The sequence below is a fragment of the Cebus imitator genome, unplaced genomic scaffold (assembly GCF_001604975.1).
Source record: "Cebus imitator isolate Cc_AM_T3 unplaced genomic scaffold, Cebus_imitator-1.0 Scaffold157, whole genome shotgun sequence".
NCBI lineage: Eukaryota > Metazoa > Chordata > Mammalia > Primates > Cebidae > Cebus > Cebus imitator.
Genome location: NW_016107472.1, coordinates 928233 through 948647, shown reverse-complemented (window position 1 = coordinate 948647; position 20415 = coordinate 928233). Strand labels below are relative to the sequence as shown.

The 20415-nt window shown below is 32.8% G+C and overlaps 1 protein-coding gene across 23 annotated transcripts in view; it reads left to right on the top strand.

Moving 5' to 3' along the window:
* Positions 1-20415, top strand: part of ZBTB20 (zinc finger and BTB domain containing 20) — an 812433-nt gene that overhangs the window by 13103 nt on the left and 778915 nt on the right. For 16 of the 23 annotated variants that reach the window (XR_005202621.1, XR_005202622.1, XM_037743873.1 and 13 more), the window contains one exon: positions 13417-13470. The exons of the other annotated variants lie outside the window; for them this stretch is intronic. The gene's annotated coding sequence lies outside the window, so the exon portion shown is untranslated. The remainder of the gene's footprint in view (positions 1-13416; positions 13471-20415) is intronic. 23 annotated transcript variants of the gene reach the window in all.

Here is a 20415-nt window from a genome sequence, read left to right as displayed (position 1 = left end):
AAGACTTTAAGATGAGGAAGATGAAGAGTAAAGAAAATGGTGGGAATAATGAGCATATATAATTATGTGTGTGCATGTGTGCATAATTTTATCTAACAGATAAAGATAAGTGGCTAGCAATATGAAATACAATAGGTAATTTGAGGCTCTTGAAACAAAAGGATATTTCTTTAGGAAATTTTAAAATGTCCTAAACTGTTTCTAAAAATGAGGAAAAAATGAGTAAAAAATGAGTAAAAAATGAGGAAAATGGAGGCTGGGAGATGGCAGGAAAGGAGGAAGAGAATAGGGAGGGAAGTGCATATATTCTAAAGATCTCATTTATTTAGGAAAAGGGGAAAGGGGGAATAGAATCTCTTGGTGGTAGAGGGGAAGTGTATTTTACATATATTAATCTGTTTATAGAGTATAGAATAGGAAGAACATCTTTAATTCAATGAAATAGCACTTAGAACCTTCTTACTAACAAGGAGACTATACAGTGCATAGCCACTTGATGAAACAGAGAGAAGGGAATGAGGAAACAATAATATAAAATAAGAAATATACAGTAATTGAAAAATATATCATTAAGCACATCAATTACTACATTTAGTGTAGATGGACTAAATTCTCCCATTAAAAGACAGTTAACATCAGACTGCCCTAAAAATATAAGCCAGCAAAAACACACACACACAAAATAAGCCAGCTGAATTATATTACATGAAAAATAAGATCAGGTTTGAAGAAGAGTTATTTGTAAAATGAGGGACATAATGATATCAGGCAAATGCAAACAAAAGGAAAATAGCAAAATATGAATGACAACGTTGATATTAAATAAGATAGAATTTAAGGTTAAAAGTATTAAAAGAAAGAAGGGGTACTATAATAAAAGGCACAGTTTATGAAGAAAATAACTGCATAAAATCTGTATATGGCAGGTTTGTTTGTGGTAGATAATTACATAGAGTACAAATTACTGGAAAAGTCTAGATGGTTCTGTTAAACACATACAAACAATGACTAAGATAAATGGAGTAATTTATAAACTTGATATACATGTAGAATCTGACATTCTTTTTTTTTTTTTTTTTTTTTTTTGTTTTTGGTTTCTCTTTTTTTTTCCAGGCTGGAGTGCAATGGTGCGATTTCGGCTCACCGCAACCTCCGCCTCCTGGGTTCAGGCAATTCTCCTGCCTCAGACTCCTCAGTAGCTGGGATTACAGGCACGCACCACCACGCCCAGCTAATTTTTTGTATTTTTAGTAGAGACGGGGTTTCACCATGTTGACCAGGATGGTCTTGATCTCTTGACCTCGTGATCCACCCGCCTCGGCCTCCCAAAGTGCTGGGATTACAGGCTTGAGCCACCGTGCCCGGCCCGAATCTGACATTCTTTAGATGTTTTTGAATGTCTCTGCACTTGGTTGTTAAGAAGACTCAGTTTTAGAGAGCAGAGATTTTGCAGGCACTTTCTCTGACTATAAGCTAACATATATCAAATTTTAAAAGTTTTTCTGTAAGGTTAAAGAAAATCTACAGAGGAATTAAAACATTCCTAGATAACTTTTGAATAAAGAGGAAATCACGTAGAAAGCAATGAACAGGAAAATATTTTATGTAAAAGCCAATGAAAACTAGCTAATACAGTTGTCAGAGGAAAACTGACAGCCTTAAAGGCCTTTGTTATTAAGGAAGATGGAAAATAAAGGATAACCTAATGTTAAGAAGTTAGTATAAAGAATAATACAAGATAGAAGAAGAGGGGGTTATTACAAAGATGAAAGTAATGAAATAGAAAAGCATATAGTAAAACTCAAAATAAATCTCAAAACTGATTCTTTGGAAAGATCAATTTGATGCATAAACTCCTTGTGAAGTTGATAAAGCAAAAAAGAAAATGAGGCTATCAGTTCCACTCTGAGGTATATACTCAAGAGAACTGATAGTGTATGTTCACGTAAAACTTGTACTCAAATATTCATGGCAGCATTATTCATGGTGGCCAAAGAGCAGAAGCAACTCATATCTATCAAACTGCTGAATGAATGAATAAAAATTATTCATGTATGATACATCTACACAATATAATATTACTCAGCCATAAAAAGAATGAAGTACTGATACATACTATAACATGGATGAACCTTGAAAACATTATGCTAAGTGAAAGAGGACAGACTCAAAAGGCTACATATTGTGTGATTTCATTTATATGAAGTGGCCAGAGTAGGCAAACAGGTGGAGCCAGAAAGGTGATTAGTGGTTGCCAGGGGCTGGGAGAAGGAAAAATGGCGGATGGCTGCTTAACGGGTATAGGGTTTCCTTTTGGAGTGATGATAATGTTCTTGAGATAGTTGGTGATATTTATACAACCTCGTGGATATCACTGAATTATATATTTTAATACAGTTAAAATGGTGAGTGTATGTGTTATATAAATTTTAACCCTGTAATAAAGCTTTAGGAAAAAGAATGAGCCAAAAAGTAGAAAATTAGAAATAAAAAGAGGGAAAAACTGGAAGATGAATGTTAAAAATAATGTAGCTATCTGACAAATTTAAAACCCATGAGAAATAAAAGGTCTTTTAGTCAAATACAAATTATAAAAATTGACCTAAGAAGAAGTAAAAAGCAGATACTATTTACCATAGAAAAGATTAGAAATTTGACCAAATGTTGTCACTTAAACATTACATCAAAAATACATAATTTGGTGTAATTTAAATCATTCTAGGCCATGGAAAAAATATCAAAATATTCCATAATTTCATTTAATATCAATTCTGTTAAAATATAGTATAATTTCACTTATGAAATCAAAAATTCTAAGGAAAATATTAGCAAATAATATCAACAGCAAATCAAAATAATAACTAGGGGCTATTTTTAAATGTATTTTTAAGTAGGAATATAAGCATGCTTCAGTAACGGGAAATATACCTATATAATTTATTTAAAAGTCAATCAAAATAAGAATAAATGAGAGTTGCTAAATATTATAAAGTATTTTTATTCACAGTCAACAGAAGATATAATTCTAAATTGTTGGGGTTTTTTGTTTTTTATTTTGAGACACGATTTCACTTTGTTGCCCAGGCTGGAGTGCAGTGGCATGATCAGGGATCACTACAGCCTCGACCTCCTGGATTCAAGTGATTCTTCCACCTCAGTCTCATCCCAAGTTTTGGGATTACGGGAATGAACCACTGAACATGGCCTAAATTGTTAAATCCTGAAAACATTTTAATTAACAATGGAAACTAGGCAAGGAACCATCTATCACAATTATTTAACATTAATTTAGAGGCTTTATCATATACAGTAGGTAAATGATATAACTAACATTAACATTTGTAGAGATGTAAAGTGTCTCTTGCTGATGATATATGATCTAAAAATTCTAGAAACTAATTTTAAAATCTAGAAAAATGAGTAAGAAAAATTTATATGGTAGTTGGATAAAAGATAAGATGAAAACAACTAATTTGGGCATCTACAAGACTTTTTTCCCATTGGGAAAATATTATTCTATTTTCCATAGAAACACACATTACAAAATGCCTATTAATAAGGTTTTCAAGAGAGGTACAGGAACTCTATGAAAACAAAGATAATAGAATGTATGAAACAGGATTCAATTAAGAGAAGGAAAAGCTGTGGTTTAGGATGAGAAAACAGTAACAAAAATATTCTTTCAAAGTTAATAAATTTATATAATGCAATTCCAATTAGAATCTCTGGGGATTTTTTTTTTTCCTTTATGAAGTCGACAATGTTATTTTAAAACTACTTTGAAAGATTAAATGCTAACAAAAGGCAGGTCAATATGAAAAAGCAATGAAGAGTGACTTGCATTACACATACTAGAACATATTACAAAGTCAGCTAATTAAAACAACATGGTGATAGCCTAGGCAGAAATAATAGATCAGTGGAAACAATTGGCAAATACTGAAAAAGATGACAACTTAGTTGGAAAATGATGGATTTTTAAAATTAATGGGACTAGCGTAATTGATGATGTCTGTGGAAAAAAATGAAAGTATATTCCCATTTTGCACCTTAAGAATGAGGTTTTGCCTCTTAGCATTTAAAAGCTGTATTAGTCTTATGGGTTTAACATTTATTGCTAGTCATAATAAGGGGAAAAACAACTCATTTGTTGCTGGTTAAAATGTGATTTAGTCTACCTGTTACAAAATGCAGTCTCGTAAGACTAACAAAAACCTATTAAAATTACAATTTGCAATATACTTTAACCTGGCAGTCTCATTTTTGGGAATATATTCCATGGAAATATAAGTAGCTATATTTAACAACCTGTATTTTTTGGTTCCTAGATTGTTGTAACTTTACTGTAGTGGCATAACTCAGAAAACAGTAATTCTATTAACAAGGTAATGCTAGTAAATAATGGAAACTCAACCATGGAATATTATGCAGTGATTAAAAGATGTGAATTAAAGCTATCTCAGATGTTCTGGAAGAATTTCCAGGAGTTCCTTATGAGTGAGAAGAGCAAGGAATGAAAAGTGTGTGTAATATTCAGCCTTTTTAAAATAATGACAAAAATCCCTGAATATGTATATTTGTAGGTAATATCTGCGTATGTATATATCTGCCTTATAGTAGAGCTGTTTTTAAAGGAAGAATGACATGACAGGATGCATATTTAGTTATTAAAATGGATATGAAAGAAGAGGAGCAGATAGCCAAGAAATAAAGGAAAAGAAAAATTGTGCTAAAAACATGTTCAAAATTCCCTTTATGTATTTTAATAAAATTAAGTATATTTGAATATATATGCATAACAAAATTAAAATAATGTAAAATATTATGGCTACCTTTGGTAATAGTTCATATTTCTGAATGTTGGCAAGCAAGAAGAATTTTTTTCCTTTATATTTGCATTTTCAAGTTAATTTGGTACCACATGACACCAGAATTTTCTACATGTTCTCTTAAATCTTTAGATGTTCTTCTAACATTTCAGGCTAGATAAACATCTACAAGTGATTTATGGTTTGTGATTAAATCAGACTCTATTGGTCATGCCCACATCAGAGCTGACATGCAGCTGATCTCCCTTGGTAAAACTTAGGGAGTATGTTTCAATTTGTTCAGTGTTCATTTTTTTTAGTTGGTACCTTTCGTGTCAGTTGTTACATAATTTTAATATTACCCCTATGGATATCACAAATAAGTTAATAATGCCAATTATCCATGAATTGAATCCTTGCATATAGAAGTTGATTGATAATATTTACTGATTTGACCTAATAGATTACAGGTACAATAATGATTTCAACAAAGTAGCAGAATGCAGAAATGAAAGAATTTAAAAATATTAAATGAAAAAAAACCTAGACGTCAGCATAGAATATGATTATAGACAAATCACTTGACTTTTGTATCTCAGGGTCTTTGACTTTAATATAGAGATATTTTCTTCAGTTACACAATATTTGTGAGGTTGAGTAAAATAATACACGTTGAAGTGCTTTAAAAAACATAATGTGTTGTGCATAGAATGATGATAATGAAAATCTGAAGGCATTTTTATACTTAGTGGACATTTATATATATTTGAAGCTGCATATGTGATATTAAGCCTTTTGACATATCAGTAACAGACTATATTACTGATGAAGCTATATAAACCTCGGACAGATAAAGAGTGAAATACATGGAAGGTGTGAATACATTTAATTGCTTAAAGTCTAAGACAGGTCTCTAAAGTTTCTTCATTTATTTTTCTGGTCATTGAGGGGAGATTTTTATTCAGGTACGTCTCCCGATGGTGTCTTACTCTAGTATAGAGATAGGAATATTTTGTGGGAAGTCTGTGCCTTTGTCACATCTGGACATAATGATAATGTTGCATTACGTTTTGACTTGTTACATGGCCACAGACAGCTAAATACAGCTTTGTAATCTGTTGTTATATTTCATTGGAAATTATCTCCTTCTAATTTATAGCTGTAGTTAATAGTGACTGTAGCATAAATGCTTTGAAATAGTACAATCTTTATAATCTTTCAGTGACCAGACACCTAATTTGCCATTGGCCAATTTTTTGGTTGTGAGAGTATTAGGAAATAGCTATGTTAGTTGGTTGATAACATCACTACAAAAGGCTAAAAACTTAGACATTCTTTACTAACAAGAAAGTATCATCTTAATACAGTAGAGTCTGTAACTGTACTATTAAAGATGCCTCGATTCTGGTTTGGAGAAAATTGAATGGGTGAATGTGTCTAAATCTAAATATATTATACCTGACTCCTTTTCCAAAGAATGTCTCCATTTTAAAATTTTCTTACCCTAATCATTTCACTTTTACTTTTTTCATAAATATTCTTAAATATATGTTTAATTAGTTTAATCTTCTTCAGTTTCTCTAGTACTCTAGTATTCCAGTAATGGACACGATGTCATAAGAAAGCTGAAAAGATAGATGTTAAAAGGGACAAGAATCTTTGTTTTTCCTTTCTTTCTTTCTTTTTTTCTTTTTTTTCTTTTTGAGACAGAGCCTTTTTCTATTGCCCAAGCTGGAGTGCAGTGGTGTGATCTTGGTTCACTGCAACGTCCACCTCCTAGGTTCAAGCGATTCTCATGCCTCAGCCTCTCAAGTAGCTTGCATTACAGGCATGTGTCACCATGCCCAGCTAATTTTTGGGTTTTTGATAAAGACGAGGTTTTTCCATGTTGGTCAGGCTGATCTCGAACTCCTGACCTCAGATGATCCACCTGCTTCAGCCTCCAAAAGTGCTGGGATTACAAGCGTGAGCCACTATGCCCAGCAATCTTTGCTTTTCATTTCTTTAAATAGACTTGAGGCAAGGCTAGTAGAAACAACTACCTGAATTGATTCTCTTTGATATTATATGCTTCACATAATGAAACCATTGTAATAAATAGAACCCATTTTCACCTTCTACTTGTGTATTGATTGTCTTTATTAAATGTGAAATTAATAGTAATTGAGGTGGATATATTTTTAATATATCTCTTCACTGTTTCTTAATAATAGTAATGTTACTAGAGTAGTAGGACCTATTAGCATATGCTGTGGATGCATATGTTATTGCCAGTCATCTCTTAATTGTGTTTTTTCTTTCTCTGTTAAAGAAAATATTTAACCACCAATGATGACTATCCCAATTGCTAGTTGAAGTTTTGTAGAGGCCAAGGAAATGGGAGACTAAAGTGATCTGTTTATTTTAATCCTCAATAAGCTACAATGATTTTCCCTTAATTCTTATTGTTTCAGTTTTTTATAATTTAGGAAAGAAGTGTCTTTCATTTCAAAGTAAACTCTGAATTCTAGTGTCTTTTATCAAGAACTACTTCTCTTTGGAATAGACAGAAATCAAATAATCATTTCTTAGCATTGTAATAAACATTCTGAAATGTGGCACCTAATATCTTATTCAGTGGTCAGTTCAGTTTATTTCATTTCTCCTTCAAGTCTCTGAATTTCTTGAATCACTGTTATTCAGTCTTATAAACATTTATTTATTTTTATTTTATTATTTTTTGAGACAGAGTCTTGCTTTGTTGCTCAGCCTGGAGTGCAGTGGCATGATCTCAGTTTACTACAATCTCTGCCTCCCAGGTTCAAATGATTCTTGTGCCTCAGCCTCCCCAATAGCTGGGATTAATGGTGTGTGCCATCATTCTTGGCTAATTTTTGTACTTTTAGTAGAGACAGGATTTCGTCATGTTGGCGAGGCGGTTCTCAACCTCTGACCTCAAGTGATCTGCCTGCCTCAGCCTCCTAAAGTGCTGGGATTATGAATGTAAGCTACCACACCTGGCCTGTTCCTTTTTTGTTAAAGACTAAGATTTAAGTTGACTGAATAAAATTTAAACTTCTGCATCAACAAGTCTTGACGTTTTTTGTTGCCTTTAATAGCCTCAATCAAATTTCTGAGCTTTGCCAGCACCTCATGTTTAGAAATGACTAGATAGATAATATAGATTTTTTTGGACCAGCAGCATTCATACCACCTAGAAGCTTAAAATGCAGATTCTCAAACTCCAATTCAAACCTGAAGAATCATATTCATTTTAACAAGACTCCAAGTCATTTATATGTACAGAAGTTGTGAAAAGTACTACTAAATCATTTGTCATTTTAAAAAATTGGACTTTAAGCACACAGAATTGGTTAATCATAACATAGTTAATAGCCAGTTTTCTATGAATTCTCCTTTTTTCTTGTGTTCATTCATTCATTATTTTAAATCAAAAGAAATACCTGACTCCAAGACCTAACCAAACTAATAGAACATCAAAACTCACATTTCCTTCTCACACCTATGTTCCCTCAACCAGAGGTAACCACTATTCTAAAATTTGTGTTTATTATTCCATTCTTTTTTCATAAATAATATATATATAGCTTTACTACTTATAAACTACTTTTAATATTACCCCTGTAGATGTCACAAATCATAATACCAATTATTAACTTACTAGCTGTAACTCAATAACACATTAATAGCCTGCTGTATGTATCTTTTGGAATATGCTTTTTTTCCTTTCAACATTAAATTATTAAGATTAACCCATGTTGTGTGTAATTGTAACTTATAGAGTTCCCTTTTCACTTCTATATAATATTTGTGACTATACCACAGTATAATTTATTCTTTCTCCTACTAACGGACATTTGAGTTGTTTTCCTTTTATTGTGGCTGTGAATGGTGCTAGAACAAACATTCTTGCACATGTTTGTTGGTGACATCCGGAAGACATTCTTTTGGGTATATACTAAGATTGAAATTGCTGTCTTAAGATGTATAAATGGTCTACTTTGCAGGAGATTGTCAAATTGCTTTTCTAAAGTGATATTCGCCATTTACACTCCCACCAGCATTGTATAAAATATTCTCATTGATCCATATTCTCTTGAACACATGTTATTGTCAGACTTCTTAATTTTTGCCATCTGAGTACATAAAAAATATCTTGATGTGAACTTCCATGTTTCTCAAGAAACAAGACTTTGAACCTGTATTTGTGTTTTTTTCTTCTGTGAAATGGTGGTTCTTAAACCATTTTTCTTCTTGTTAAAAATTCGTATGCTTCTTTTTCTGTTGCTTGCCAGAGTTCTTTATATTCTAGATACTAATTCTCTTTTCACTTGTAGCTTGTTTTTTCACTTTTTGGGGGGCATTCTTTTTGTGTTTATGTATGTATTATTTTTTTAAAAAATGATTGTTAGCTTTTATTTTTACATGTAAAAATTTAACTTATTTTTAATTGGCAAAAATTGTATACATTAATGTTGTACACTATTTTAGAATACATATACATTATGAAGTGGCTAAATCAAGTTAATCAACATACATTACCTTACATACTTTTTTGTGGTGAAAACACTTAAGGTCTATTCTCTTAGCAATTTTCAAGCAAGCAATACGTTGTTATTAACTGTAGTCCCCCTACTGTATAATACATCTCTTGAACTTATTTATTCATTTTGTGTAACTGAAATTTTATATCCCTAAACCAACATTTCTCCCATCTCCCCACCTACCATCTCCTGGTAGTCACCATTCTCTCTGCTTCTATGAGTTTCATTGTTTTAGTTCCCACATGAGTGAAAACATGCTGTATTTGTCTTACTGTGCCTGGACTATATCACTTGGTATAATGTCTTTCAGGTTCATTGATATCACATGACATAATTTTCTTCTTTTTAAGGCAGAATAGTATTCTGTTGTATATGTATATCACATTTTCTTTCTTTCTTTTTTTTTCTAACATTACAGTACCATGACACAATCATGGTTCACTGCAGCCTTGACCTCCTGGGCTCAGGGGATTCTCCTGTCTCAACCTCCTGAGTAGCTGGGACTACAGGTGCATGCCACCATGCTCAGTTAATTTTTTTTTAGTTTTTATTTTTGGAGAGGCGAGGTCTTAACTATACTGCCCAGGCTTGCCTCAGACTCTTGGCCTCAAGAGATCCTTCTGCCTTGGCCTCTCAAAGTGCTGGGATTAGAGGCATGAGCCACTATTCCTCACCTGTATATCACATCTTCTTTTTCTTAAAACTTTTAAGTTCAGGGGTACATGTGCAATTTTGTTTATAGGTAAACTTGTGTCGCAGGGATTTCTTGTGCAGATTATTTTGTCATCTTTAGGAAATTCTAATAAACATAAAAATCTATTTTTAAGTGCTAATACAGATTTTCTTTTATAGTTCATGCTTTTTAATTTTCTTAAATAAATCATTCACTGGAGCTGATTTTTATACGTCATTTAGAGATAAAAGTTTAAATTATTTTCTAAAGAGAAACATGATTTTCCAGTTATGTTTACTGTATGCTCTTTTGTTTCCTCAGTGATTTGCCATGCCAGCTCTTGCCTAGGAAGGGTCTGTATATTCAAGGGCCTGTTTATAGGCTCTCTTTTCTGTCTCTTGGTTGATTGGACTATCTCTATACCAGTAATACATTTTATTAATTAGTAGAGCTTTACAGTAAGTCCTTATATGCAAGGACTTATATACAGTAAGTCCTTATAAATCTCCTACAATTTATCTATTGAGTTTTATCTTTTTCTTAAAGGTCAGTCACACTTCATTTTTTATATATACAACCTAGTTATCAATGCGTATAGATTTTTAAAACATTTCTGTTTATTTAAAGCATTTCTTAGATTAATTGCTTTGTTTGGCTTATATTTGTCGATGATGTCAACCTATGGGATAAAAGAAAAAAAAAACCCAACAAAATGTAATGCCAATCTTAAAATATTCAAACTAATTCAACTGGAATACTACTGTAAGTTCAGTGTATTTAAGACTCTAAGTTAATATCATAATTTCTTAATTTGAGAAAATATAAAACATATACTATTCACTTACACTACTTTTTAGCAGCTTTGTATAAATCTAAAGATAAATTACTCAATGGAATAACATCAAATCAGGAATTATTAATACCACTTTTAGCTTTTTAATATTGCTAAATGCCAGACAACATTTAAGTGCTTAATATATTTTAACTCATTTGTTCCTTTCAACTCCATGAGGTAGTTATCCTTATTTTATTCATAAGGAAACAAAGGCCAAGATTGGTTAGGTGGCTTGGTAACTTGTTTGTATGAGCTTTAGAGGGTTTTTCCTGGTAGTGTTGAGGAATGTTGCCTTGTAAAATGTTTACTGAGTTATCCTTAAACAGAACTAACTTTATGATAGTTTAGAAACCCCAGCCTCTCCTCAGTCCTGTCCTAGTGCCAAGTATTTTTATTCAAGAGAAAGAAGTCAAACATTAGCATCAAAGCCACTCTTGGAATAAAGAATATAAAGTACATAACCTTTGAGAAATATGTACGAGTGCCTTGGAAATGATGGATTGGATGTGCATTTACCGGTTTTGATTAGTGAGTTGATTGTATATGTGAACCATGTCAGGTCTTAGGTCATAGTTAGCTTTGGCTGGAGGAACTTCCTTCAGTCATTTGCCTTTTTCTCTTCTCAGGTGTCCAGAGCTTACATAGTGGTATATTTGTCAGAGAATTGACAAGCGTTCTAGTTAGTGTTTCTAGTAAAGAAACACTTTTTGACAATTTAATCTGCCTTTCTTCTTAATTCTTTCGTGTTTCTAGAATGTTTACTTCTTTTGTTTTCTAGTCTCTGTGTCTATTTTGATTCTTAAATTATATGATCAGATTATGTAATTCTTTTAGTAATAATTCATACATTGGAACATCTTCATCTGTTAATGTGCTATTCTAGATATTAATTGTTCAACTATGTGAAGGGAAAGTGTTATAGAGAAAGAAGTTTCTTTGGGATGAAATGAAAATACGTGCCCACAAAAATATTAACAGATAATGGCAAAGTGCTAATGTTTAATGATAGTCATAGTATTTCTCCTCTTTGCTGACCAAATATCTTAGGGGAATACAAATTTGAGAAAGTGGAAGAATCTTTACTGACCTGGAGTGGATGCCACAGAAGGAAGCATATCATAGTGTAGCATGAGGAACCAGCCTATAACAGATCATTTAGAAAAAGGAGCAATAATTAGACCTTCATGAAAAATTATGCATGTTTTTCACAGTGATTGTAGTTTCCAGGTAATTAACTGGGTTCTGTCCTTTTGCTTAATATATGTTTGCTTTAAGAATGGGTATTTGACCCTTAAAATTAGTCTGTAGACAAGGCAGAACTTGGAGGAGTGAGCAGTAGTTGACAAATGATCTAGCTATGTGAATGTAGGCTTGTGGAAAGGTGATTGTCAGCAGGGGATGAAGATCAGTGGACACTGAGGTACTTAAAATGGGTAATCTGTAATGCATAGAAATGTATTAATCAGAATGTATAGCCATTTTAGGAATGTATGGTCAGAAAGATGAAGAATAGGATTAATATGTAGAAAGTCTTCATAGACAGATATTCATTGGAAAGGCAGGAGTTTAGACTTTATGGAGAAGCAGGACAAATAAAGACACTGAGGAACTGTGACATATTTTGACTGAATTAAAATCCATGGAGAACCAAGGATCTCCTCAGAGATAATAGGATTGTATGGAGATATAATTTGACTTGATTTATATGAATTGTAGGAAGTAATATTTTTGATTGAGGAACATTTTTTACATTTAAGGGAGAATGGGAAGCAAGAGACAGCTATATGCTAACAATTTGCTAAGGAAGACAGAGAAGAGGATTAGTCCCTGTTCATTGGTCTTGCAATCAAAAGTCTTTACAGAGGAACCAAACACAGAAAAAAAAAAAAAAAAAAAAAAAAAAAAAAAAAAAAAAAAAAAAGTCTTGATATTTGGATTCATGCTTTAAAACCTCAATTGGGCCTCACTAGTTATTTCAGTTTTAACTCCTCTTCCCCATTAGAAATTCATCTTTCATCTTTACTTGCCAAGTTTTGCCTTTTGTTTCATGACAGAAATTGATGATTCAGCATGACATTATTCACATTTTCTTTTCCATCAAGATAGTTTTGATATGCTTGCATTTGCTGCATTGCCTGTTTCTCATAATCTCTGGCTTCAGTGTTTAGTCTGGAAACTGAAGTATTATTCTAAATGCTCAGAAGAATCCTTCGAGGTCCAGAAATATGCAATTTTATTAATATTACTTTAAAAAGAGCACTGAACTTGACCAAAGTCACTTTATATTCTAATTTAAAATTTCCAAATTAAAAAATGGGGAGATCTTTCTTAAGTACATGAAAACAGACTTCATGGGAAATAAAAATGAACTTTAAGAATACACTTCCCATTTGAAGTTTATTTTGAGAATAAAATGCCCATTCTTGAAGCAAACACACATTAATCCAAAGGTCAGAACTCAGTAAATTACCTGGAAACTCCAATCACTGTGAAAAAGAGGTATGATTTTTCATAAAGTTCTAATTATTTCTCCTTTTTCCAAATGATCTGTTACAGGCTAGTTCTGCATGCCATGCTATGATACGTTTCCCTATATGGCATCCACTCCAGGTCAGTAAAGATTCTTCTGCTCTCTCAAATTTATATTCCCTTAAGATATTTGGTTAGCAAATAGGAGAAATATTAGGACTCTCATTAAACATTAGCACTTTGCCATTATCTGTTAATATTTTTGTGGGCACCTATTTTCATTCCATTCCAAAGAAACCTTCTGTAACATTTTCCCTTCACATAATTTAATGAGCTTTAAGAATAAACTGAGACTTGGTTATGTTGAAATTTTATAAATAGCACAAACTTTTCTCTGTATAGATGCTTATTGGAATACAGTAAGTTAGTGATTATAGGAATTTGAACATGATGTGATTAATCATTACGTTCCTTGAAGATAACCCATCTCTAGAAACTATAATGTCAATAAAGCTTTACAATCTTGTCTGCCATTCTTCTCTGTGTCAGACTTAAATTATTGGAAAATAATTTGTTAAAATCTCCTCCCCCAGAGACAGTGGTTCCATTTATTTTCAAGTAATGCATCTAGACCATCTCACTAATAGACTTTAACTTCATTATTCTTGATTCCTTGACTCTTGTTTCTTTCTTCTTTTTGCCTCATAATCTGGAATCTTTCTGGCTCAAGCCTCAATGAATAAGATTGATAATATTTCTTTCATTCTTTAGTTTTCTTCTTCATCTTGAATCAGTTCAGCTACTTCAGAAAAAAAGTATATAGTGGCAATAGGTAAAACAGGAAAGGCAAAATGTGAGTTATTGAAATTGAATGATGTGTACAAGATAATTTTTTATTTATTTATTTTTTTGAGACAGTCTCTCACTGTCACCCAGGTTATAGTGCAGTGGCGTGATCTTGGCTCACTGCAATCTCCACCTCGTGGGTTCAAGCAATTCTCCTGCCTCAGCCTCCCAAGTAGCTGGGACTACAGGCGTGCGCCACCACACCCAGCTAATTTTTTTGTATTTTTAGTAGATACAGGGTTCACCATGTTGGCCAGGATGGTCTCGGTCTCCTGACCTTGTGATCCGCCCACCTCGGCCTCCCAAAGTGCTGGAATTACAGGAGTGAGCCACCATGCCCTGCCAATAATTCATTTTTATGTATTCTTTTTGTATGTTTGGAAGTTTCCACAATAAAAAAAGATTTTAAATGGACTCAGAAAATATACTAGCCTAATGAACAGATGAATTTATTGCATATTTATAATCAGATTTGAATTCAGGAAATTTTAGGCACAGTTTATAAAACTGACCTAGCTCAACAGGTTATAATTTTATGTTATTTAGTGTGGTCAGTCCAGGCATTAAAGCACTTTGAATTATTACCTTAATGGCAAAAGCTCAGGCCTGAAAGTACCAAATAAGGAAGCCTGTCGTCACTTTCCATTGATTCTTTAAATTTAATTCCCTTTCAAATCCCATCTCTTTCTTTCTTTCCTGGTTGAAGTCATTTTGAAATTGTGGCTATTTTCTGTCATACCAGCTGTACTACTTGGGTCTGAATCAAAGACTTTACATTTTGTCACTTTTTTCTTATCTTTTTCTTCAGTGTACTTAATTTACTGCCTTGAGTCACATGTTCTATGATGTCAATCTGTTATAGTGGAAAGAACACTGGATTGAGAGGAGTTTCTAGCCCCAGCTTTCCCGTGAACTATTTCACCTTAAGACAATTATTTCACTTCTTAAAACCTTATAATCTGAAATTCTCTTCCATTTATCATTTAGTAATTTGTAACCATTTGGTATCATTTTTAGAAATTTGCCTTTCCTAGATTAAGGCATATAGACATTCTGTAATTTTCCCCTGTCTGGCTTACATTCATCATAATGGTTTCATCCCCCTCAAGTTTTTACTTTGTGTTTGTATTTCCAAAATAACTCCTGTTGACTGAAAAATTTTTTTTCTGTTGATTTTTAACTTGCTTATGCTTAGAGTTAGTATGATGTTCATTCTTTGATATTTGTTGAAACTTTATACAAGATCAACTACATGATAAATTTTTTAATAGGCTTGATTTTTTAGAGCGATTGTAGCTTCACAGAAAATTTGAGCATAAGATACAGAGATTTTCTAAATACCTCTTACCCCCACATACGTAGCCTCCACCATTATTAACATTTTCCAGCATAGTGGTATATTTGTTATGATTGATGAACTACGTTGATACATCATTGTCACATGTTTATGTTAGGATTCACTTTTGGTGTTATATATTTTATGGGTTTTAATAAATGCATAATATATATTCACCATTACAAGAATCATACAGAGTAATTTCTCTACCCTAAAAATGATCTGTCCTAAAAATGATCTGTCCTTCACTTATTTATCCTTCTCTCCTCGAGCCCGTCAACCACTGATTTTTTTTTTAAATGGTGTTCAGTAGGGTAAAAGCAAGGAATCCTGAAATTGAATATTTGAGAACTACTATATTCAATTTAGAACTTTCAAATAAATTGGCATTAGATAAAACAAATAAACACAAGCTAAAATTTATTGAATGCTTTCTATGTGCCATGCATTAAGCTTCCCATACACCTAGCATCTAAGGGTTTGTACTGTAGAATTCGTGTGCTGGATTTAAATCATAGTTCTGGTGTATGAGTTGTAGTACCTTGGATCTCGCATTTATCATCTAGAACATATAATATAGGGTTTTGTGAATATCAAATGAGATAATATATGTAAATACTTTGCACAGTGTCTGAATATGGTGAAATGCCTAATAAATGTTAGCAGCTTTTATTACCAATACTTGAATTTTCATATATAATCATCACAAAACTCTGTATTATAGGTCCTTTTACTTCCCTCATTTTAATGATGAGTACAAAGGGTTAATAATGTTAAGAATTCATCTAAAATAGTAAACCAAAATTTGAACTTAAGCAATCTGAATCCAGAACCCACATACCTTTAACTTTTATGCTCTGTTTTCTTCTAATTAGTAAGAAACAGATTCAAGAGAAGGTAAGGGCTCAAAAAAATGATTTTTAAAGTGTGGTCTTGAGAGGTGGCCCCTAGGATAATCTAAATGATTAACCAACTATTCTCACAGAGTTGGTTAGACTAAGTAGGGATCTTGTTTTAATGGACCACCCAATATATTAGACATTATCTATTTTTTCAATATCGTTTTCAAAGGGATAAATTATAATGAGGAAATTTAACATATTACTGAAGATTAGAAAATATACTCAATTTTGAGGGTCATTGTGCTTCTCAAACAATCATAATAACTATTACAAGTTTTCATTTGAGTATTTTTTTTTGTTTTATAAGCTGTTTTTTAGGAAAGTGTTATAAAATATTTGTACCAAATAAAGTTTTAGGTCCTAGAACCACTAGTGATATTAATGTGAATATGTTCTTATTTGGACCTGGCCAAATACTTTAATAATATTTATTATCATTGGATATTGCTTTCTTGCTATAAAACTGTTAGTTCTAGTGATGACTTTTTTTTTTAAAGAGGGGAACAGGCTTGATGGAATGTTGAGTACACTGGATGACCTAGGTTAAAGTCTGATTACTTTACAGTATGACAGTGAGGATTTCATTCAACAGTTTATGTGAAGAAATTTTATAACTGTTATGTGATAGAGAAGCATCAATTATTGCTGTGAATCATTAGTAGTTAGAAGAGATCTAGAATACAAGCCAGGCACAGTAGCGCACACCTGTAGTCCCAGCTACTCTGCAGAGCCTGAGGTAGGAGGATCACTTGAACACAGGAGTTTGAGCCTGCAGCACATTATTATCATACAACTATACTCAAGCCTGGCCAATAGAGTGAGATTCCATCTCTAAAAAATAAAAATAAGAAAAGAGATCTACAGGCCAAGCGTGGTGGCACAAGCCTATAATCCCAGCACTTTGGAAAGCCAAGGTGGGCAGATCACCTGAGGTCAGCAGTTTGAGACCCATCCTGGCCAACATGGTGAAACCCTATCTCTTCTAAAAATAGGAAGTTAGCCGGGAATGGGGACAGGCACCTGTAATCCCAGCTATTTGGGAGGCTGAGGCAGGAGAGTCATTTGAACCTGGGAGGCGGAGGTTGCAGTGAGCCGAGATCACATGATTGAACTCCAGCCTGGTGGTCAAGAGTGAGTCTCAAAAAAAAAAAAAAGAAGAGATCTACAATACAATAAAATTTGAGAATTTCTGGTTTGGGAAGAAAGGTAGAAATTGTATTATTATGTAACAAATGTTGGCTAAGGGTTAAACACTTTACGTATGTTCTCATTTAGTACTTTTGCCTTCTCTTTGCTAATGAGGAAACTGAAATTCTGGAAAAACGGTAACTTGTTTAAGGTCACAAGTAGTGAATGTGGAACCTTCTTTAAAATCTGGGCTTTATTCTTTCAAATCCAGGCTTTGACTTTAAAGCCCACGTCCTTTCTACCAAAGTACTCTGCTTCCCATACACCTAGAGATGTAGTATATGGCCCATGAACAATGATGCCTTGCATTTATTATTCCTCCATTACTTTATTTAAACATTTCACAATAATTTATTTATCTTTTAAAAAACTAAGAGCACTATGAATTTGACAAGAAAACTTGTGAGATATCAGATGGTTTACATAACTAAATACTGTATATCACAAGCTAGTTTTTCTCTACCTCCAGTATCTTATCTGAAAAAAAAAGAGTTGTGGAGGACATTAATGGTTTGTAATACACAAAGGAATAAAATAATTTATTAAAAATTCCTAATTGTAGTGAAGCAGATGACATATTTTAGAATATATTTCTATTGATTTTTTAATAATACCTAGGCAACCTTGATTTCAAATTTATTGATGAGAATTCCCTACTTTATACAGAAAATATCCCTGTGAAAACCAACATTTAGATAAACTGATAAGGTCTGGGAAAAGGTGAGCTCTAGGTAGTTGGAGTAATCAAAGTAGTATAGGTTACACAGAGATGTTAAGAAAAAAGATAAGAGAAATGAATTTGTGTTCAAATTTTTTCTAACTCAGATTTTCATACTCTAGTTTTGTTGTTCAAGGTACGTTTGTTCTTAGGCCGGGCGCGGTGGCTCAAGCCTGTAATCCCAGCACTTTGGGAGGCCGAGGCGGGTGGATCACGAGGTCAAGAGATCGAGACCATCCTGGTCAACACGGTGAAACCCCGTCTCTACTAAAAATACAAAAACATTAGCTGGGCATGGTGGTGCGTGCCTGTAATCCCAGCTACTCAGGAGGCTGAGGCAGGAGAATTGCCTGAACCCAGGAGGCGGAGGTTGCAGTGAGCCGAGATCGCGCCATTGCACTCCAGCCTGGGTAACAAGAATGAAACTCTGTCTCAAAAAAAAAAAAAAAAAGGTACGTTTATTCTTATAGAATATTAGGTATGTCAATGCTTAAATATGAATATGAAAACACATTTCAAAATCAAAACAAATTATTTTTGCATTATCCATACCTTATGTCCCATCTGTTTGTACAAATCAAAGAGTTTTGTATTTTGAAAAGCTCTGGAGAGTGTTACCCTTTCTGCAATGATATAATAGAATTTGATAAAAACAATAGCATGTTTTGCAATGTTTGTGGAGTTAATTAAACATCCTGTCAATGCTGGATTTGCTGTAATTTTTACAGTTAATAAACAGCAAGCTATGGTGTCACCCTATGTATATTTACTTAACAACATTTATTTAATTGTTGAACATCTTAACATATTCAAAGCTTTGTACTTGCATTCTATTAAGATACATGCATGACTGCAACATGACTAGGAGCCTTGAGGTTTTGTGGAAGAGATAGGCATATAAACAAACAACTTTATTTGCCCTAATAAATATTGCTTATTTTGCACAATTAATCCCTTGCGCTCTCTCTCTCTCTCTCTCTCTCCTGGGGAAGAAAAGTAATATTTATCAAATTCTCATCGTGTGTAGACACCGTACTCAAAAATTAATAAATTTCGTGTGCTGTGACTAGAGCCTTGCACTTTGTATATTCACACTAAATGTTATATCTTATTATCTCATGTAATCATCAAACAGTTCTGTGATATAGCTATTCTCATTTTATAGCTGAGCTATATGAGACTCATGGATAAGTAACCTGCTTAAGTGTACATAGCAAAAAATATTTTTCAAATCTGAGTCCAAAGCCCATACTGTAGAATAGTGGCCTCAAAAATAGTCCATGCATTCTGAGAAATATGCAAGATGATGCATTAGGGTTTGAGAATAAATCAAAATTGTTATTTGTGTTTTTTTATTTAAAAAATCAAAGAAGTTAAAATTACTATGATCAATACACCCAGATAGAGCTGGGCGATATCAGAGCATTATTTACATGCATTGCAACTTCAACAGAGCATCCTGATGGGAGAGAGTGGAATTTGTTTAAGAGTTGGAGCTACTAAATTTTATCTGTGCCTTGTTATGAAGAGTCACAGATTAGTGACAGATTAGTTAAACTAAACTAACTCTTAGAAAACAGACAACTGACTGAAAAAAAGCATAGCAAATATAATACTAATAACTCAAGCCCATTTGAACAAGAACATCCCTAGAACATGGACGTTTTGTAAACTACATTATAAAGTAAGAACAATGATGATTTAGTAATGTTTGAAAATCGATCAACCAAAAATAATAATCAAGAAGTCTATTTGAAATGTGAATTTATATTCATTGAAAAAGAATGTCTTTCTTAGTGTATGGCGTGCAATGGCAGAAGACCATTTCATTGATAAGGCATTAAAATCTAACTATCTAGATCGTGAATCAAGCAGTGTTTAATGTCACATGACACTCAGTATAGACTTTACAAAATCATTAATAATTAGAAGACTTTGGGAATTTAAAAATATTAAAATACAAACTTATTTACCATCGGAAGCACTGTTCTTTCTTAAGAACAATAGTGGCTGAAATTATGAAAAATAATATGGCAACAAACAACATCACATTTGTCAGCAGATATTGCTAGAATATATATAGAAAACATTGCTGA